At 44.3% G+C, this 23,508-nt stretch overlaps 1 protein-coding gene and 1 pseudogene across 4 annotated transcripts in view; both read right to left on the minus strand.

The window, feature by feature from the left end:
- Window positions 1–23,508, minus strand: part of Apba1 (amyloid beta precursor protein binding family A member 1) — a 205,302-nt gene that overhangs the window by 140,595 nt on the left and 41,199 nt on the right. The gene's annotated exons all lie outside the window — the stretch shown is intronic.
- On the minus strand, window positions 12,037–12,472 carry LOC121453948 (annotated as a pseudogene).

Below are 23,508 nucleotides of genomic sequence, written 5' to 3' on the forward strand. Positions count from 1 at the left end.
GCAACACAGAGCCAAGTACCACAGGCCGATGACTCTGAACTGTGAGCCAAAATAGTACCTTCTCGATATCAGTTAAGTTATGTCTTTTCGGCATTTTGCCACAGTGCAAAACAACAACAACAACAACAACAACAACAACAACAACAACAACAACCAGCAGAGCCTGGCATCCAGGGAGCAAGATCCACACCTCTTCCACCTTTTCTGGTCTGTACTCACTGCTATGAAAAGTAGACTTCCATCTCTTTCTGAGGCTTGGGTGTTTACCAATAACTCACTTTTGGGGGTGAGATCCCTGTTTGTTGTCGACCGGAACCTGCTCTCCGCTTGCTTATTTCTTGTTTACCCCACTTATAGATACAAATCTGTCTCTCACACAGCCATGGAGGGGTCATTTTGCCTGTTGGCTTACTTTATTAGCATTTTCAAAGTGGGCTTGTTTCTGTACTGTTCCCTGATGTATATGCTTGCTTGTTACTTCTGGGTAGAACCCTACCACGATAACCAATTGCATGGCCCAAGACTTTGCTCTGATGCACGGACCTCCTGAGACCTCGCCATAGCCGTTCAAGGGGTTCTCTGATGGAATAAGCAGTTGGGATCACCATGCAGTGCCCTTCCACACAGTGTGACCCTGAAAACAGTGGATCAGCAACCACTGTCGTTATTACCAACAAACATCAACCATGGGGATGATAACTCAAGTCCTCCTAGCCTTTGGACCCAGAATTGGCCAGAACTGGATCCTATGTCTGTGCTGATATTTCTTTGATGATTTTTATCTCTCCTTGTGTTTGTCAGCTTTCCATTATTGTAACAAATAATGGAGACAGCCAAGTTATACAAAGAAAAAGCTCCTGCTGACTCCTGTATTTTGGAATTTCAGTCTGTGTTTGCTTTTAGTCTGCTTGAGAGAGTGTATCATGACAGAGAGAATATGAGAAACAACACTGCTCACTGTGAAGCCAGGCAATGAAGTGGGAAGAGACAATGATCAAAAGCATCTCCTTCTAGGGCATGTTCCTGTGACTTAAAACTTCCTACAATGCCGGCTGGTGGTGGCACATGACTTTAATCCCAGCACTTGGGAGGTAGAGGTAGGTGGATCTCTGTGAGTTTGAGGCTAGCCTGGTCTACAAGAGCTAGTCCCAGGATAGCTAGGATTGTGACACAGAGAAACCCTGTCTCGAAAAAACAAAACAAACAAACCTCCTACAAGTCCTCACCGCTTAGAAAGTTTCACCACCCACAACAGTTACACTGAAGACCAGGCCTTTAACACAGGGGCCTTCAAGGGACATCAGAGATACAAAATCTTCTCCCTGACTGTTAACTTCACAGGAGCAGGAACTGTGTTTGGTTTGATTAAATTATATCTGCCGAACTTCATACAGGGCCGATTATCACAGGCATCACCTTGACTTTGTTTTCATTGCTTTACCGAAGCAACATCTGGTTGATGGACACAGGGTCTCCCTAGATTCAGTCCATTCCTAAACCAAAGTCATGGTAAGCTGGCTCCTGCGTGGGCCATCTTAATCTTCTCACAATGTTCACTGTCTTCTCCTCTATGGCCCTTGCAGGACCATCTCTCCCCTGTAAGGTTGTCAGTGGTGATGGCACGACTCTTATTTTTCTGCCGCAGAGGAACAGTTGTTATCTTCTTCACTTCCCAGTCAAGCTTCCATGTCATTTTATCCTCATTTCCAACCCCCCTCAAGCTGCTTTAGGCATCCAGCTCCCTCTGACTCATGTGACTTCCTACTTGGAGCTCTGGATCCTTCCTGGCCATCATTATTCTGGATCCTAATTTCTTGAATCTATCTCCTCCAACGATCTGGGCCTTCCATTCTTCTAGCTACTGTGAATCACCCAAAAATGTCATTGAATTTTCTGTGAATTTGGCAGAGGTAGGTTGAGGTCATTTAATGGAATTGTCAGCTGCCTGTTACACCTAGCAACTCATACCGTACCTGTTACTTTTCTAGAATGAAGTCAGATAGGTTTCTCACTGGCGAAAAAGAATTCAGGCTAAAGTAAAACAAACAAAGAAACAAGAATTTCCATGCATTTTCTAATATAGTTGAGGCTGTACAATATGCTTCTAATAGAGGCCAGTGCTTCTAGGAGTCATTTAAGAAGAAAATGTGGGTCTTGAGATGAACTAACTTGCAGAGTGTTTGGAGCTGTATATAGTTGGATGGTAAATCATAGAAGCTGTAACTTTATTTCTGAATAACGTTATCCATTCTTCCTATTTCCAATGGGAGTCTTTTCATGTTCAGTTTCTACCTCACTGTTGCTCCAACATGGCTCGCATGGCTTCCCACCCATCCCTCAAGTTCAAAGACGGGGAACATAACATCGGTCTAAGGTAATCAACAGGCCACATTCCCTTCGTAGTAGTAGGTGGCTCTGGGGTAGAACAAGGACCTAATTTCCAAGTTGATAAACTTCTACTGTAGATCTTAGGTGATTATCACTGCTGCACGGACTGTGGGAACAGAAAAAGAGAGTATGGCCTCCCCGAGAATGTGGACAATAAAAGGGAAACATAAGATGGAGAGAGAAAGCTGGGGAGTCTGAAGCTTCATGTCTGGATCAAGTCCTACCCTTCGATGCTGTGTGATGTGGAAGTCAGTGACATGTTCATCATACTGTTTTCTCTTCCTGAGCAAAAATGTTTCCTGGATTTCTTACAGATAGGTGGGACCTATGAGAAAGAACTTTAGCTAAAGGATTTTGCAGAAGTAACGTACGCAATTTCTAGGACTTTCCTTAAACACTGCCTTTGAAGTCTTCCATTTTCCCGACCCCATGAAGTTGTTTTGAAGATGTTGCTAAATGAATAAAGGAAATGGAAGGAATTGGATTAGAGGTGAGGGAGACACCGCTAGGGAAATCCTCTTTCTAAAAATTCCATTTGAACAGAGACCTGATTTACAAAATTGAGAAAGTGACAGAGCGGAGAAAGAACGTTTCCAGCAGATGATAGAAATTGAAAGCAGAGATCATCAGGCAAACGCGGGCTTGACACCCTGGGAGAATCAGACCAGAGCTAACGTTGGAGCTTTGTGCTAGCAGGAGAATGAAGGGTCCAGCGGTCTAGGTGAGGCGCTGCCTTGACCACAGTCTTCACAGTGGAGACAGAAAAGGAGGAGGTGGCGATTTTCCAATGTATTTTTGGAAACAGCTGGGTGCCTGGAAGTTAGGGGCATGGTAAACAGAAGAAATCACCAATGTCCCCTAAGTGGTTGACTTGAGCGACTTAGAGAAGCCGCTCTGGCACGACTCTATGCATCTCCCCCTACTCTGAATCAGTCATGATTCGAATGTTTCATGCCCAGAATTTGCTGCTTCATCTCCAGGGTTTGCTGCTATTTTGACAGCTACAGAACCTTTGAAGGTTAGCTCAGCTGGTTGGTCCCTGGAGGTTCTAATCACTTTTGTTTCTGTCTCTGCTTTCTGGTCCACTAAGATACAAAGACTCTCTACCTCATGCTTCTTCTGCCGCGAACTCTGCCCATTCCTTTCTACCTATGATGGATTAAAACTCCCCAACCTTAAGAGAAGGATTCCCTTAAGCTATTTCTGCCAAGTGTTCAGCCACAGTGATGAAAAGTAACATATAGACATTAATACCATTTAATCAGATGGTAAGATAAGACGAGGCCAGGCTTGGGGAAGGAAACAATCAGGACTTCCAATTTTGGACAGGGTAAGTTTGATCTGACTACTAACGGTCCATGTGTGATATCAACAGACATGAATGCTTACATATCAGCGCTCACTAGGTCCGGATCACAATGAGGATGATGACGGTGGTGCTGATGACGGTGGCAGCTAATATTCACTGAGCATGTGTGAAATATCTGGGGTTATTGAAGTGCCTTACACAGTCTGCCTCACGATGTGCCTGTCAACTAGCACTCCAGTTGACACAAGGGAACCTTGTCAATGGTAACGTGTTTACGAAAGACATAGAGAGTTCTCCTTTCTATGACATGAGGCCCTATCGCATGCAAGGGGCTTAGGGGAAGGACTGTGTCCTTTCCCTCTCTGCATCTCCAAAACACTGGGCAGAATGCCTTGTACTCAATCCTCACTGTTCGATTCTGCACTCCTTGGACAAGAATGAGGGTCCTGAAGTCAAGCTTCCACACTGATCTCTCTCTGCCCTCTCACCTCCTTACCCATCAGCTCCTTATAGGAAGGGACTCCCAACTCACTTCCCCTTCCACATGAAGTTAGAGAACTATCCAGAGGCTCACACTGTGTCCTTAGAGGTTTGAAGCATGGTGTCGTGAGGTGGGGGTGTCGGTCCACAGTTTTCATCCAGGGCCTCATTCGTTCCATGGCTTTCGACTGAGACTTTAAGGTTCCTGGGATAGTGGCTAGTAAAGCAGAACTCATTCCGTGCACTACGCTCCCATCCCCCAACTCGTATAGCTTCCCAAAATTGCTGCAATCACGAGCAGGAACTGACTGAATCAGACTCGAGTAATTCAAACTAGAACTGGCTTTTCTATTTCTCTCTGGCCAAACGTTTTAGGTCAATCTTTCACTTGATGAAATAGAAATAGAGAAAGAATAATTCCACACATGCTCACAACATCTTCCATCGCAATTTTAAGAGAAATGAGGGGCTGATAAAAAAGGGCGAAGATCCACCTGCTTTTCAGTAGGGGATCGCTGGAAGTGCAGTGGCAGCTACTGCTTCTCAGCAGAGGGCCACAGGCAGCACAGTGAGAGGCCCCTGCTGCTCATCTCCACACTACCCTCCTCCTTCCCCACCCCCCTGCCCAGACTCACCCTTCTCCTTTGGTCAGCCTCCCTTCCTATCTCAAAGAGGGCTCAAGGGCACTTCTACGGGGTCTCTGTTCCTGTGGAAATTCCCATCTTTGTGATTTTCAACTATAAAACATGCCCCCAGTGAATCCCTTTCTCTCATTTCCGGATGATGGCTTCTTCCTGGAGAGGGGTCACATATATCCAATCTTAGAAAGCCTACGGTTTAGTCCAGGCCCTGGTAGATTCAGTGTGGTTAAGATTAAGCCGTGGTGAACCACATGGTGAACAGACAGGAAGACAGTATGCTGCTGACAGTCTTGGGTTTGGTCCGGGCTTTTGGGGAGCTCCCCATACACCTCAGAACAAGCCAGTTCAAATCAGGGATGGACGAACCCAGCTCTGAAGACTCTCAGCTTTGGCATCAGTAGTGTGTGGGTGTAGCCGAGTAGTCGACAGAGGAAAATGCATCCATGAAGGCCAGTTCTACAAGGCCCTTGTCGCCAATCGCCGCTCTCCAATTAGACAAAGTCTTTTTGAGCAAAGGATGCTTAAACCAGTGACAGAAAAAAATCCCCCTGGACTTCCAGGCAGAGAGTCTTCAGTTCTAATCACTGTGTCTGTCTCTCCATCTGACCACAGCCCCTGCACTTTCCCCTCCTTTCATGCCTGGCTTCCCTAGGATGGGACGCGGCAAGGGTAATGGCAAAGTAGCCAGCGACAGAGGTTGTCTGCTCTTTGGCACCCACGGCAGACAGCTTACTAGCCCAGAGAGTGTTGTGCACATTTTAATCTCTACCTGCCTCCATATTCAACTTTAAGATCAAAGTCCTCAGAGAAAAGTGATGGCCTTTAGCGTGACATTTCTGTCAGTGGGGGTTCTAATGAATTACCCTTGTGGCCATGACTCCAGGAGGGCCCTGATCTCTGTCCCAAATTGGGAGAGGAGAGAGCAGCAAACAAAGACAATTTCTCCTGAGGAAGAGGGGAGTGGGCGTGCTGTCCCCGGGCTCCATTTTCCTCTTGCTATCAGGGCAGAGCTTTGGGTTGTCCTGGACTTGCATGTCCTCTCCTACCACGCGCCTTTACCCTTCCTTCTCTTCAGTTCTCTATCTTGTCTTCTCCTTTAGATTGATTTATTTTATATGTATGTCTGTACCATGCATATCAGTGACTGCAGAGGCCGCGAGAGGGCTTTGGATCCCTAGAACTGACTGAGCCGCCATGTGGGTCCTGTTCTTTTATGAATCACAAACTCATAATTTATGAACCTGAGAGTGATTCCCAAGGTTTTCTTCATAATATTAAAAAAAAATAAATCCCCCCTCTCTGTGTGTATGTTCATGTCTGTGGATCTGGGTGTGTATATGCCATGATGTTTGTGTGGAGGTCACCTTCACCCTGTTAGAGGCAGGTCCTCTTGTTCATCACTATGTAAACCAGGATGGAGGGCCCTGAAAAGTGAAGGGTTCTTCTCTCTCTTCCTCCCACCCCACGCGAGGACTGCTGACATTATGGATGTATGCCACCATGCCCAGCTTTACATGGATTTGAACACAGGACCTCATGTTTGTGTAGCAAGTGTTTTAGCCATGGAGCCGTCTCCCCAGCCCTTTATATAATTAACCATAAAATTATTCTGAGCCTGAACACTGGAAGACATATGTATATACACATACATATATATGTGTACACATGTTTACACATATACATGCACACACATATATGCACATATATGTATATGTGTGTGTAATTGTAATTCAGTAGTAGGAACTGAGGTTTTCTAAATAAGGAGAGCTCTTATTTCATCTTATCAAATCAAATGAAGTAAAATGACAACAGTCTCTACTACCAAGAATGCCAGATAAAAAAAAAACTAATCAGTCTACTTTAGAGTAGTTACCACTATGAGAAGGGCCCAGCCTTTGGCTTTACAGCGTCCATTCCTCACGATATCGCGATGTTTTCCAAAGATAATGCTTTTAAAAATACCAGACCGTGAGCCTGAATTTATGCAACGTTTGCCCTTTGAAAGTCAAACAAAAAACTCTTTCTTTCACCTTATCAGAATATTTGAAGAGTGACAGAAAGATACCTGCGTTCAGCTGGGCCTGTTTACTTATAATCTCTGGGAAGTGTGACATTTTTGCTTCAAGAATTGGTTTTTAAATCAGCGACTACATTATCGCGCAGATATGATATTAAGCAGCTCTGATAGGGAAGATGCAGTGTGTAATTAATTCCTCGTTCTCACCAGCAAATACCGAGAGAATTCTAGCTGTAAGAATTATCAACAGCTATTGCTAAGGGGTAAAGAAGGCAAAGGATTGGGGAGCTTGCAGAGCCGAGGTGGGGTAGCAGAAAGGGCTGTAATGTGAGGCTGGGAAAAGGCAGGAGGTTAAAGTTGCCTGCTCTCAGCTGGAAATGAAGCATTATTTTTTATGCGTCAGTACAGAAAAATACGGAGCCAAAGACAAGGGTCTGACCATTTGCTGAATGGAAATTTCAAATGTGATAAAGTCTTTCACACATCTACTGACTTTAATGAAACCCAATGAAGATAAGAGAGCTAGGGTTTTTTAAATTAAGTTAAATAAACAAAATTGCTTTTCAAACCGGGGAGCTTTTTTTTTTTTTTTTTAAATCAGCCGTTTCCATCCTTGGATACACTGCTTATGAGCATTGTTTTAGGCAAGCTCTCTCTAATGGCTTCTCTTGAGTGACGCTCATGACCTTGGGCACCTGGTTTTTTACTTAACTGTTCCCAAGTTGGACTTGCTGCATCTGTATCTTGACAGTGTGGGTGGTCTGCTGGGTTTTGTGTGCTCTTGATTTGTGTTGAGGAAGTTTCTGAGCTCTGTCTTCCCCTTGGCTTATCATGTCCTTGAGTTCGCTATAGGTCGAGTCTGCCTTCTGTTGGTTCTGTCTGTTTCTCACTTGGAATCAGACCGTGGAATGGCCTATGCCACATCATGGCTGCAACATGGAAAAGGCCAAGTTTCCCAAATGTCCCTGTGCCAAAGCTTCCCCGGGGGGTGGGGAGTAGGGTCATAGTAACCATTATGATCCTGTCAATTTGGATAAACGCCAAGTTTGTGTTTCTGTTGGAACCCCAGGTGACATTAATATTGCCGGTTACATATTGTACTCTAGGTCCTCAAGAGCCAAGCATATAATCAAGGCCCCACCTCTTCTGATGGTCAATATTCCATAGTACTCACAAGAATAGTCCTCTATCTGTCTGGGTCGCTATTCCTCATGAAGGAAGTGAAAAAGGCAACTGAACGGTGTGCGATAACTATGGGGAGGAAGAAAGAAGGACATATAATTATTGGACCGTGTCATGGAGGGAGGAGGCTGTGGTAACAATAATAAAACTGGACATACCTATGCTGTGATCATGTGACAATGTGTGATGGAAATGCAGTCACATATTAATAATATGACTGAGGATTTCTGCTGATAATCTGAGGTACATACAGATAGAAAAGTTCACCTGACTAGCTCCCCAAAGAGTTCTTGAAAGCCTTCGATGCCTGAATTCCAGTTCTTTTCCGATGAGTGGGCACTGCTCAGACCAAGCACACCATGCTTTCTGTAGAAAGCAGCAGACTCTGTAGAAAGCATTGCACTCAAGTTTGTCTAGAATCATGACTGGTAGAACCTGCAGTGTTAGGCAATGACCTGATGTCTCTGGATAGAAATCTCCTCCTCTGTAGTATGTGATATTAACAATTAAAGTTTAGTTGTACAAATTAAACAGGGAATACAGAATGAAACGCTTAATACAAAGGTTGGCACAGAGCAATCACTTGATTAGTGATAAATGCTAGGAACATGATTAATAATAAGACACAGGTTCAAGATGGTGGGATGGCTCAGCGGGTAAAAGCGCTTGCTGCCTAATCTGATGACCTGACTTTGACCCCCAGGACACACGTGGTAGAAGGAGAGAAGTGAGTCCTGCAAATTGTCTCTGACCTACACACACACACACCTCACACTGTGACATGCCCCCCCTCTTCATCCGCCAATAAATGTAAAAAGACAAAAACAAAACAAAAACCTACTTACACAGGTTTCACACACACATAATGTTTTTTTTGTTTTTTTGGTTTTTTTTTCGAGACAGGGTTTCTCTGTAGCTTTGGAGCCCACACACACATAATGTTAAAGTTCACTTAAGATCACAATCCTGGAACGAATGAGGTAAAAACCAGCCCCCCATTCCCCCCAAAAAACAAATAACACACACACACACACACACACACACACACATACACACCCAATAAAGCTCAAATTTACTTCATACAAAAGAAGCCATGGAGTATCTGGGTATGTCTTTTGGTTTGAGGATTTTGTTTATTTGCTTTTTGAGACAATATCAATATCACTTACGTAGCTCTGCTGTCCTGAAACTCTCTTGATAGACCAGGTAGGCCATAAACTCATAGAGATCTGCCTTCTTCCGTCTCCTGAGTACTGGAATTAAAAGTGTGTGCCACCGTGCCTGACTTTGGCCTGACTTCCAATGCTAAATGTTACACAAGCAATAAGGCAAAGAAATCTTGGGTGTTTACTCTTTTCAGTTTCCTTTCTTTTCTAGCATGACTTCCAAGGGAGTCCATGCTTATGGGGAACTTCAGCTCCTACTCTCTGATTCTCTATGGCGGAATCACCGTTAGGACAAACCACAGAGACCTATTTTAGTAGGTCATTAATTCACACACCACTGGCTGCAATCTGAGGGTGTCTCCATAAGACCTGAGCAATAAAGGATATGATGCATTTATTGGTGATTATTTCTGTTTGTTTTCAAAGGTACTGTTTTTTGTTTATGGACTCATAGACCATTTCCAGATGGGTGAAGTTGATAACAATTCCCCAAGGTGATAGTAAATCCATCCATATCCAGGAGGAGTCCAGTGGGCTGCTGTAAACGGGATCAATCAGGAGGCCCAAGCTCAAGGAGACATTCAAGAGGAACTTAGCCACTGCAACAGTCTGAGGACAGTAAGGTGACTCATTTACCACCCATGACCTAGGCTCTTGAGGGTACCGTCACATACCCTAGGTTTGTTGTTGTTGTTTGTCTGCCTGTGAGCTGTAGTGGGGAGGAGGAAGGCTGTGTGGGGGAGAGCAGCTTGAGACAACCCGTCCAACCAGACTATCTTCCTTCCATCTAAGTATATACTGGGTTCTGCTGGTGCAGGTTTTTGAAATCAACAATGTGGAACTCCTCGTTTTTCAGGCATCTATATCCCTCCATCCAATTTATCTCTTTACAGTGAGATTTCCCTGCAAGTAACAAAGACACCAAACTCACAGAGAATGAACGTTTATCTGTCTCTTACATAAAAATCCAGATTGAGCCTAGTGCAACAGCCCAGCTATGTGGAACCAAATCGCTTTAAGCTTTTCCCTCCATTTTCTCCTAAATGCATGTTTCTTTCTCTCATGGTCTGAACTGGGATTTGAGCACACCCAGGGTCTAAGCTTCACAAAGCAGTGAGCACACACCTTTAGAGAAGATGCCCAGAAGCTGAATTATGTTTGTGATTCGTTGGCATAACTGCAAGGCCAAATGGGCGATTCTTTCCTGTCCTGGTACATACCTCCAGATGCTCTTGACTTAACATGGGCCCGTCATGAATTGAAGCCAGCCCACTGAGGAGCATCTGCGGTCACTCTCACAGCTACAGAGCTGACCAGAAGCTGTGGTTCATTGCTGCTGCCTGGCATTGTGAGAACCATATAGCTCAGACCAGGAAAAGGTCAGAAAATTCATACTTTTACACCAAGGAAAAGTTGAAAACCTGTAAGCATTGGAAATAAGTGCATTCTGGGAAATTCCACCCCTCTGATATGAGAATTCTGCATACACAGAAGTGGACGGGGCTGAAGAAATTGCTCATTCAACTAAGGGCTTGCCCTGTAAACATAAAGGATCTGAGTTCGATCCCCAGAACCCATAGAACAAAAAGCTGGGTGAGGCAGTGTGCATTTGTCATCCTAGGCTGGGGAAGGTGGAGACAGGAAGATCCCTGGGGTTTATTGCCAAGACAGCTGAGCCTACTCAGAGCTGAGACCCATCACCTCCCTCCCAATGGATAGCACCAGAGCAACAACAGGCAAGACGGACCTTTGGCCCGCATATGAATACACACACATATGCATGCATACCTGCACACACACAAACATGTCCTCTCCACAGAGAAAGAAAGAGAGAAAAGACACTGAAAGACACAGCCCATTTTCTGCTCCAGGCTATATCCTCAGTCCAATTGGCTGGGATAGCTGATGCTCTTGACAGGCTCCCATTGAGCTAGCAGATTAGGAGGGGGCGTGAAGACACCTTGAGAAGTGACAAGTGAAACAGCCTTTGCTGCTGAGTTATGCACGGAGGCTCTGAGCCACACAGTGGGAGGTGGCGCAGATCTGGACCTGCAGGGCAGCACAGACATTGGCTAGGGAGCCAGGGTTAAGTTACCGTTGTTTCCTTCTGTTGAGCCTGGGAGGACAGCACACGAAAGGCTCCTATCAACTCCAGCAAGCAATTTAGAAGACATTAAGGGTCAGAGCTTCACCATGTGGGACTGCGTTTGTTAAAGCTTATCTCATGAGTGCAGGCAGGCAGGGCCATAGCCCTGAGTCCAGCTCTTCTGGGCTTCTGATGGAAGTTTTCAGTGGTGCAGAAGGTAGTGAGAAGCAATCTAAGTTTCCCTCCAGATTCCTGACCCTTGAATGGCCTGCACCTAGTGTGTGATAAGTGTGTATCTTCCAACAAACAAAGGGAAAGATGAGGTTGGGGACTTCATTCTCTCCAGGGGCATCAACAAGATGTTTTTTTGTGTGAGGTGGGAATGAAGTTCACCCGTCCAGAGAGGAGAGAGTGTCTGTATGCTCAGGTACCACCTTACAACTCACTCACAGTGCCCCGTTGTCCTCTCTGAGTCTTCTAAGATTTCCTCCTAGTCCTTAATGCTGTTTCTAACCAACTGGCTAAGCCATCAGATTGTTAGCTCCCATGCCCCAGCTTCCAATCTGCTCACCAGAGCTCTTAACAGATTTACTTTTTATTATTTTATTTATGTTAGAGGTGTTTGTATGTGGATGCGTGGATGTGATTGGAGGTGACAATGGAAATCACTTCCTGTATGGGTGCTGGGAAGCAAACTTGGGTTCTCCACAATAGCAGTGCATGCTCTCAACTGCTAAGCTATCTCTCCAGCCCTGACACCAGAGCTCTTTTTTTTTTGTTCCTAAATTTTATTTATGAATTAATACAAAACATTCCAGACCAATGCGTCTTAATCCTCATCTTCCTCCTCCTCTTCATCCTGGTTAATCTGGAAGTAACGCAGCTCATAGCTCTCTTTGCTGTTGGCGACAACACGCAACCAGTCTCGGAGATTGTTCTTCTTCAAATAAACACCTTTTGGAGAAAGGCACCTCGGAAGTGACAGTGATCTTGCTCTTGCTCCGTTCGATGGTCACAACCCCTCCGCCGAGATTCCCAGCTTTGCCGTTCACCTTGATTCTCTCCTGGAGGAACTGCTCGAAATTAGCAGCGTCCATGATCCCATCTTCTACAGGGTGGGTGCAATCAAGGGTGAACTTCAAAACCTGCTTCTTTTTTTTGCCCCCCTTCGCCACAAGCTTTTTCACGGGCGCCATGGCGGCAGAGGAGCGACACCAGAGCTCTTAAACCAGCTGTCGGGGGTCTGAAATTGACAACTCCCATGGTCAAACCTTCCCAAGGTGCCCCTCTGGGTTTTCGTACAAAGACTCTGGGGGTGAGACCTGGAATCCTGTTTTTCCATATTCCAATTGCCTCCAGATAATTACTATGCACCCCCATTGTTGGGGATCTAGCACCCCCAAAATGTGCTTATATCTATATAAATATTAGGAGTTCCATATATATATATATATATATATATATATATATATATATATATATTTGGTTTTTTTAATATTTGTTTTTTTGAGACAGGGTTTCTCTGTAGCTTTGGAGCCTGTCCTCCTGGAACTAGCCCTTGTAGACCAGGCTGGCCTCAAACTCACAGAGATCTGCCTGTTTCTGCCTCCCGAGTGCTGGGATTAAAGGCATAGGCCTCTGCCAGACTTCCTAATATAATTTTAAAGAAGAAAGGAAAGCTGGTGATGCAACGGGACTTGCGGAAGAGCCACATACTTGAACAACAAGAAAGGATAAAAAGTTTCAAGACCAGTAGTTTAACTTGAACAGGATTTAATATGGACCATTAAAAAACTTTTACAAACACAAAAAAATTGATACACTCCAAAGACCAGAGGCTCAAACTCCTTTTGTGAGGAGAAAGCCAGAGTCCTATCCCTTTCAGCAAACGTTGCTCCGCTACAATAAGGGGGTCTATGTGGTCACACAACTGGACATGCTCTTCTCACGCTAATTTCATGCCTACTCGTTGGGAGAAAAGATCATACAGGAAAACCAGCAGACATACAGGAAGATGCAGTTTTAAAACTCTGCATGACCTTGTATTGAGGAGGATGGAAAGCACAAGACGCCTTCACAGCCTCTGCTGACTGGAGCGACTCTATGCAACCACCTGTTTGCAATTATCAAGCGGCTAAATGACACGAATTCTGATAAATCCCTCCAGATTCGTGGTCATAGGCTGGCTCAGTGTTTCGGGTGACGGCATTAATCTGTGTTGACAGGCTTCACTTTTTGAAGGGTAACAGACTCAGAAGGAGTTTAAATGGATTTAACAGGAGCCCGGATCAAAAGAGTTGGAAGGATGTGAGTCAGCCTCCCTGGACAGAGGTCCCTCTCTCCTCCACTTTTAAAGATTCCAAAGAGCACCACATTGACCTCCTCCTCAGCTTGGACAGACACGCAGTTACTCTTGCCTCTGACTCACAGACAACAGCATTACTATCACCCCAGAGAGGGAGCACTACATTACCCGATGTCCCACCTCCCTCTCTCCCCAAAGAGCTCAGGTTCCACCAGATCACAACCTAGACACACGAGTGACCCACAAACCATCCTTTGGGGAAGCAATCATTTAGACTGTTTTGGTATAGAAAACCAATAATCAATTTACCCCAAAGACACAGTTATTAAACATAACTACAGCAGCACAGAAGGTATAAAATGTATTCATTCTTTTTCTTTGCAAGTAAAAATGAGATACAGTTAACATTCCATAAAATTAATCTATTTAATGACCTGAACATGGAAGATGGAATATGAGAGAAGGGGAAAAGATCCAGGGAAAAGGAGAAAAATGGAAGAAAAACAGTAAGAGAGCAGGAGGTGGAGGGTATATGATGGAAGCACAGAACGTCCAAGAATAGAAATTTCAGTGAAATCCATTATTTTGCATAGTTACATGGGTGAATAACGGTAATAGAATATACTAGTAGACAAAATTCCTTTTAAAATATGCAATGGTGCCTAATGGAATCCTCAGAAAATCTGTACATTCATTACTACTATCTAACCCCAGAGGATTCTCACTGCAGCCAAAGAAAAAATACACACATTAGCAACCACTTTCCAGAGTTTTTCCTCTCTCCAGCTGTCTACTTCCAGCCCCCATGGCAGTCCCTTGTTCTTAACATTTTTGAGCAACAGGCACTAGTTTAAGTGCTGGAGGGTGGACAACTGGACAAAATAGACTACACGTCCGCCTTAGTGGAACTTCTAATTCCAGTGTCCGAATGTCTCTCTCTCCCCCCACCCCACACACCCTTTAGCCACACTGAAATATATATAACGAATAAGAATTTAGTCAGGGATCCCTGTACACTGTCCCACTTCCCACAGTTTTAGTTCTGACCAACTGAAGTCTGAAAATATTGAATGGAAAATTCCAAGAACACACAGTGCATACATTCTTGTGTGCCTGCACATGTGTGAGTGTTCATGTGTGGATGAATCCATACATGCATATGGGAGCCAGAGGGCAACCGTAAGTGCTGCTCTTATGAGCTGCCCACCTTATTTTTTAAGACAGGGTCTCCCATTGGGACCTGGAGGTAGACAAGTAAGCTATGCCAGTTCATTGGCAAAAGCCCCAGGAAATCCTGTCTCCACCAACCCAGCACTGGGACTCTAAGTATATGCCACCACACCCACTGGCTTTTTCTGTGGGTGCTGGGAATCAAAGTCAAGTCTTCATACTTGTGTAGCAAACACTGTCCTGACTCGGCTACCTCCTTAATCTCTAAATTTAGCAGTTTTCATTTGTATGCTAAGTATTTGTCAGGTCCCTCCTGTGCTTCCAGAACTTTGATTGCCCTTTAACCCAGTGTATCCATGCTGAACACTCGCCACTCCATTAGTCACTTTGTAACCATCTAAACCTCCAGACCAACTGTTACAGTGTTGCAACATTTCAAGAAACCCCTATCTGTCAATTCAGATACACCAAAGAGAAGCAGAGTGCTGTTTGTTTAAAGGAAGGAGTACAAGTTCTTAAGGAAAGAGGAACAGCTGTACACAAGGGCGCTAGGATCTATGCTAAGGAGGATTTTTTTTTTTAAATCCATAGAATCACGAAGATGAAAAAAGAGGACCACACTAGTTTTTCTGTCACTTTTCAAACTGTAGAAGTCATGGTTGCTGTTGGGTAAGTATTGAGTCATTTACCTCCCCTCATCTTGCCTCATCCATGCCCTCACGGCAGGATATCAACATGGATACAGTAACCTCATCCCAGCAGGATAGCAACATGGATACAGTAACCTCATCCTATGTCCTCACAGCAGGATAGCAACATAGATACAGTGACCTTATCCCAAGCCCTCACAGAAGGATAGCAACATGGATACAGTAACCTCATCCCAGCAGGATAGCAACATGGATACAGTGTAAGATACCTTGAGAAAGTGAGAAATTATGTTCATATAACTTTATTACAGTACATTACTAAATCTGTATTTTATTATTAGTTATTATTCTTAGATTTACTGTGCCTAACGTGTGAATTAAACTTTATCATAGGTTTGTGTGCATAATAAAAAGCTATAGTGTATGTAGACTTCAGAATTGCTGTGCTTTCTGCCATCCTTTCACGTATTCCCTCTCCACCCCCCACCCCCCATTACAATATATAAAACAGATCTGATCATCTTTCTTAGCCTTTTCCGGAAAAACACTAGTAAGAATTTCCCTCCTCTTTCCTCTTGGTCCTCTGGGAGGGCTGTGAGGATCAGGCCAAACAGCCAAAGAGCAAGAGACGGGAATAAAATGAGGCCTGGGCTGCAGGCAATCTAGACTACTGGCTGCAGGACAACCAGACTTGCTCTCAGGTATGTCCACAAGCCTCACTCATGTCTACAGGCCTCGTGTATGTCCACAGGCCTCATGTATATCCGCAATCCACAGGTATAGCCACAGGCCTCACTTAAGTCTACAGGCCTCGTGTATGTCCACAGGCCTCATGTATATCCACAATCCTCAGGTATAGCCCCAGGCCTCACTCATGTCTTCAGGCCTCGTGTATGTCCACAGGCCTCATGTATATCCGCAATCCACAGGTATAGCCACAGGCCTCACTTATGTCTACAGGCCTTGTGTATGTCCACAGGCCTTATGTATATCCACAATCCTCAGGTATAGCCACAGGCCTTTTGTATGTCCATAGGCCTCAGGTATGGACCCAGGCCTCTAGTATGTCCCCAGGTCTTACTCCACTAGATGTCATTAAAGCCCAGCCACTGGATTAATGTTTCAGCTCTAACACCAAAATAAGTTTCTGACCAAAGCAAAAGGCACACCCAAAATAGCAGGTGGCCGCTCAAACCTTTGGAGCTTGGTTGCTCACTGATGCATCTGTTTCAGATGGGACAAGGTAGTGCAATTTTGTTCTTTCAACGTTTTGAAGAAGACTATATCTACATCCTATAGTCACTGGCCAGGATTTGCAGGCTCTGACCTCCTGGATGTCCAGTGTTCTCATTAGCTCAGAGTGTACACAAGGTTTTGCTGATGAAACACAGTCGATCACTGCTCCTAAGGGACCAGCTTTCTGCCATTGTTATGATACACTTTCTGAGAGTCTACGAGAAGCAGTACAGAAAAGAGTCTATGAATATTGCATCTTTAGACATCAACTGGTTCAGCGAGAACAGAGGGTTAATGAGGAAAGGAACTGAAACAGCCTTAATTGGATCTAACAGGGCCATAGGCCAAGTTCTCAGTGGAGCAGGAGCTGCTCACAATTTCTCATCAGAATGAGAGCGAGAGGGGAGCTGTTAATAGATCCGGTGAGACATCAGTCATGAGCCTGGGCAGCCCCAGACAAATGGGGGGAGGCATGTGGCCACCCTCCAGATGGCACCATCTGGAGATAGTGGAGACCTGTGCCTTGTCGCTGACCTGGAGCCTGACTCTAGAGGGAAGATCAAACACTGCGATATTACATTGCAGAACATGCTAATTATTTTTTACAGGGGTCATCTCTTGTTCTAATCTCAGGACAGGCTTAAGATGGCCTGAATACTAAAGCCTTTACGAACCAAAACGTTCAAACGCTCCTTAGAGCGGTACCCAGTGAGAGAAAAGTGACTGGTATAGTTCGTGGAAGGAGGTTCTGGGAGGCCATGAGTGGCCATGTACAGATACGGGAAAATAGCAAGAATGAAAGAGTTCGGTGTACTTCTTCCCTCTAAAAACAATCATGAGGGCCAGGCACAGCGGTGCCTATCTGGAAAGCACCTCTGCTTGGGTTTAGAGGCATCAGAGTTTAAGGTCATCCTCAATTGTAACTGTCCTAGCGGGAATGAGATATTCTAAAGACACACCCATGGCCTTCCCTTTGGCTCTCAGAGTATTGAAGCAATTGGAACCCCAGTAGTTTAGAAGTCCTTCAGAATCTCAGGCTGGTAGAAGAGTCAAGTTGAAAGCCTGGTGTCAGGTCCAGGAACAACTTTTCTCCTGCAAAGAGATTCTGTACAGTTTGAACTGTCAGACCACCGTGCTGGAGAGACTGGAGCCTAGAAGGTGATGTCCATCTCCCTCACCAAGGCTTTGCATAGTCCTTTCCCTCTATTTAAACCTAAACTTCATATTAGAAGATGAACCGGGGCAGGGGCCACTGGACTTCTTCATTCCTCTTCACAGTGCCTCCAAACTGCACAAATCTCCTCTCTTTGATTTTTGCAAACAGGTGTGTCACCATAGTTTACTGAAGATGGGTGGCGGAGTCTCGGTCCTTAGGGATATCCAGAGCATGACTCTGACTTTAACCACTCCGGTGACAAGGCTCCAGGGTGAGTTGGAGGCTGGCCTGAGCAATACGAGACTGCGTCTCAAAATTAGTCAATTAATTAAGATAATTATAGGAAATAGGTGTGTAACAGTTCTGCCATGAATAGCCTAAGAGCGTGATAGCTCACAAGCACAAAATATAAAAAGACCTGGAGGTAAAAACAGATGCATTTTTACACACAGCTCTTTTATTTTTTTTCCTGATAAATCAAGAATATGGTTAGTTTTTTCTAAGCTATTCATACATACAGAAAGAATTTTACCTGTGGGCAACTGTTCTCTGGAGCAAGCATCTGCACTTAAATAATGATGCTGGCCTCCTTTACAGAAAAAGGGAATTTATTTCAGGCCTCCCAAGGGCCAGCGAAAAAGTTATTATTATTATTATTATTATAACATAATAATGCCCTATGCTTAAAGTTCTTACATTGCTATAAAATCAGCACAAATTTATAACTGATAATATAAACAAGGCCACAAAGCCAATAAAATCCAAATGAATCACATTAATTCATGTAATTATATTGTGTTGAAATTAGTTTCCTTACTGTGGCCTGGTTCTCCTGAGTTTGCCCAGCCTGTTCTACTAAATGGCATGAGGTAGCTGAGGTTTTCCCTTGCTTCTGCCTTCTCAGGCCCGAATGCAGCCTTCAGTGTCACCAATGCTTCCCCATATTGTCTTCTGGCCTGGCTTTGGCTGGAAAGGATAGCCACCTCTTCATTTGAGTTGATTAATAATAAGCAAAATCTATCATTTGATGCCGGGGCACCAAGGGCCATATGCCACCATGGCACTAAAACCTCACAGCAACATTGAGCTTCAAGACAGTCACCAGAGAGTCTAGAGTATGTTCAAATTGAATTTGTTTTTAAATCTTCAAACTGAATCTCGCTACAACTATAAATTCCATGTAGGAAAGGGTGTGGGTATATTTTATTGACCGCCATATGTCCAGTACTTAGCTGTGTACCTAGTACATTGTAGCACATAATATCTAACCTTGTATGCATATACATCCATACACATATACATATACCCACACATACACAAACATACACACATAAGTATAAACAGTATACACTCACATACGCACATATACACACAATACACACATACATATGATGCACACATGAATAAATATGCACGCATATACACGAATACACATAAACACATGTGCATATATACACACAAACAAGTACACACATACACACACATACATGCATATACATGTACCTTCACAGAGTAATTTTCAATAAATTAATGACTAAAGAATGGATGTGGTGGGAAATTCTCAAAGAGAACTCTTGTGACCCTAAGAAATATACATATGATCCCCAATCTCCGGGGATCTGAAGGAATATAACAGGCACTACCGATAGGTCTGACAGCTGTACACACGAAACTGATTCCACTCTCCTACTAACTAGATTTCATGTTCAAATCACCGTGGGAACAAAAAGGATCCATATGCAAGCAACTCATTTGTCTTTTCTAAGAATACCAGGGCTATTCAAGGGAGCACCTTTGACTATCAGCAAAGAATTGCTTTTCCAGCTGCAGCACTCAGGGAAATGGGCCCTGCTCCTCACCTGGGCAGCACAGTAGTGCTGACCCTGTTGGCACAGGTGAGCTGGACCTGAGGTAGAAGAGTGGGATAGCTGACCACAACCCCCTCGGGGCAAGGGAGTCAATCCTCCCACTTACCAGCTGTAGCACTGGGGAAGGGAGCACTGCATCTCACCTGGGCAGTAGAGCTGGCCTTATTGTCAGGGTTACAGGTAGACGGCCCAAATGTAAGCTTGGGAGATCTGGCCTTACCACCCATCTGTCATATGATGGTGTGGGTGGGGGAGGGATGCTCTCCTCTGGGCCCCTTGCTACCTGTGACAGGAGGGTGAGTTGGGCCAGAGGTCCTATGAGTGGGAGAACTGTCCCTGCCCCTCATGGGCTGCAGCACTCTGAAGAATGGCACGTGGTAAGAGAGGCCAAGGAAGAAAGAGACAACAGAGGACGAAGGGTCTCCTGTCTTCAAAAACTAGGACCATTAAAAAGCAAAAAGTATATAGTCCCATTTATCCCTAAGAAACACATCAGAATATGGAAACTCCCATCTTTTCAGGTTGAATTTTATTTGCTTTGGAGATGAGAAGTTTGACCTTTGTTGATGTAGAGGACGCAGTATCTACCGGTACCCTGAGGATGGTGGGCAGCACAGGTTCTGATTCAAGGGTCCTCCATCTTCACAAATTGACTGCATCCTGTGTACTGTTAACACAGACCACACTTAACGGTATTGTGGTCTGATGTTCTGCCCTGCCATAGGCCAAAGAAGCTTCTTTATTCATCAGCCAATAAAAGCAACACATATACAGAAGGACATCCCCATCAGTGGTCAAGGATTTTTTTCTAGTTTTGACTTCTCAAACTAGTCTATGCCAACTGATGGCTCAAAGGACGAAGGAGTGGGCAGGAACTGAACCAGCTGTGGCTCCAGAGACACTCTGTGGGCTGCCATCTCAGGGTTGTTTCTCTTTGGCTATTTAGCTTAGAACCAGTTCTTAAGTAGAGTAAGCCCTAACTTCCTTATTGATAGAATGGGGATATTGCCAATGGCTCTCTTGGAGGGAGAACATTTGTGAAGTTTTGTGTGTAAGGCACTGAGTGTGCTCGCTATAATAAGAACCTGATCAATGACAGTTACTTTATCAGATTGTGCCTGGAAAACAGGAGAGTTAACAATGCGGCATCTGATGGAAATAGGCTACTATTTTTAGATCACTTTGATCATAATAGATTATCGCATTTACCTAATAGGAAGTGCACAGTGCTCTAAACTACCGCACAACTCACTTGCTTTTATAAGCTGTGGGTCCCCCCTATGCTTAGCGCCATATTTGGAAAAGAATGGCTGAATCTTTTTTAATTAAAATAATGAATACTGTTGGCTGCAAACTCAGTTGTAAAAAATAGAAATGTTTACCAAGGTGGGAAGTGCTGGCATGACACACTAGTGTGCCCACGCCAGATCAGACGCATCTTAAAACACATTGCGCACTTTGGCTTTTTAACTGCAAGGAACTTTTGAATCTCTGTTGTTGTCTACTGAAAAGGAAATGGGATGAGGTGGAACCGAGTGAGAGTCTACTCCCAAATACCCACTTACTATCACTTGAGCTTCAAAGGCCTGGAAAGAATATACAGAAAAGGAGATTTATGACTGTTTGGGAAGAGCGACCACAGCATGGCACAATCTTATTTTATTTAGGGCACTGCCCCTCTTAAAAGCACTATTTCTAATATGCTGCTCCAACATTTCCAGGAAGAGACTTCTATGAATGCCAAGCTCTTCAAGGCGGCCCTGATGGGTCATTTTGTCTTCCTAAGAAGCGCTACTAAAGACACACAGAGTAATTACGGCAATTATCTCCAGCAAATTAAAGCAAGGAGTCCCAGAGTAAGAAGTATGGTTTGGCCTCCATCCCAGACGAGCACGCTTTCTCAACTTTGAGGCCCAATTTTCTGGTTTCTGCCTCTTCCCATTCCTCTCTATGTGAGATGCCCCCTCTTGCCACTAGAAGACACCTCAGCACAATCTTTTCTACTTTGGAGTTGTAATCTACTAGCCATAATCAATGCACATAGCAGGGTGGTGGTATTTAACACTTTTAATCAAAATATCACTCTATCCAGAATATCACCAGAGCCACGTGCTGTGTGCATAAGAGATTGGTCTAGGAATTGTGGTGACCACAGGGGCAAATCAGACATCAGCTCTGTTTGTTCACTTAGCCATTTTAAGAAGTCTGTCCTGTTCCTAATGGACATTGCACCGCGAAGTGGGAAGAGGAGATGATGCTGGAGACAATCAGTGTAAGATTCACAGCGTGGCCAGACATGTTGCTGCACGCCTGCAACCCCAGCTCCCTCAGCAGAGGAGGCAGAAGGATCACAAGTTCAAGGCCACCTTGCCAACTCAGTAAGGTCCTGACTCAAGGTAAAATTTTAGAAAAGACTAGGAAGTGTAGCTCAGTGATAGAGTTCCTGGCTATCATGTACAAGGCTCTGGTTTCAATATCTGGGACCATCCCTGCCTGCCCAAGTTTATAGGCATATCATCAGTTCATATCAGTTCAAAGTCAAGACTGAAAAGGCATCTTGTAGCAACTGAGCACTAATTGGATCTGTCCTGGACAATCAATAGTGGTTGTTATAGTCCAAAAATGTCCCTTCCAGATTTCACATTTCCAACACGGCCATATTTAAAGGTGGAACCATGAAGAGATCTTTGGGGCATGGAAGCCCGTCCTCTGAGACTAGGCTTAGGCATCCCCGCACAGGTTCAGAGGAGGTGACTTATCCTCTCCTTTCTCTGCCATGGGATACAGCATCCAGGTGCTGGTATGCTGCTCTTTGCATTCCCTACCTCCAGCTCTGAGGCAGTGGGTTTCTGTCCCGTATCAACTGTCCAGTCTGTGATATGCTTGTGTTAGCAGCATAGACTAGACCGGAGCAGTGGCTAATGTAGTGGTCTTCATGCCTCCAGCCTGTTTTTAACATTACAGTCATCAGCAAGCACCTGTGAGCCCTGCTCCACACTGCTCCGTGGTAGAATCAGAAAATTCAGCTTCCTGATAATTCCCCGCAGATCACGGCATGTATTTGCTGTAGACTTGGTGAAATGATACACACACACACACACACACACACACACACACACACAGATAATAAGTGGAGACTGAATTACCACTCCACTGTCCTCCAAACCTCAACATGTCCCCATTCCTCATCATGAAAGCAATGACACTAAATAGTTCAGGTTTTTTAATTGAAAGTAGTTTTTGTTTTTCCATACAATATATTCTGATTATAGTTTCCTTTCTCTGAATCACTCCCATACCTGCCCCCCACCCCAAATCCACACCCTTTCTTTCTCCTTCTCATTGGAAAACAAATAGGCATCTGAAAATAACAAAAAATAAAAAATAAAAACAAACCAGAATAGGGCAAAACAAACAGGAAAAAAGGAGCCAAAGAAAAAGCACAAGAAACACATACAGATACTGCTTTCAAAATAAAATGTAGTAAAATATACACAATTGAGAATTTACTATCATAGTCATCTTTAGGAATGCAACTCAGTGGCATTGAACACTTTCACACTGGCTGGGCCATCATGCTTCCTTCTACATCTTGTTCTCTTAGCAATCAGAGGATTCAGTCTACTGCTTACTGACATACTTATGTCTAGCAAAACTGAGGTCCCGAGCTCCAGTTGCCCCTACTGTCTAACTCACATGTGTGGATACACACATCCACACACACACACGCACACATGCTCACACAGTGTATACACACACACAGTAGAGCAACAGCAAATACATTTTCTATAATGTCAGCCTTAAGTGCTGGGTAATGTCTGTCTCATCATGACTGAAGAGTGACTCAGTAGGGA

This window comes from Microtus oregoni, unplaced genomic scaffold (genome assembly GCF_018167655.1).
Source record: "Microtus oregoni isolate MIOR12 unplaced genomic scaffold, Mior012 000012F_ref0000307, whole genome shotgun sequence".
NCBI classification, from domain to species: Eukaryota; Metazoa; Chordata; class Mammalia; order Rodentia; family Cricetidae; genus Microtus; species Microtus oregoni.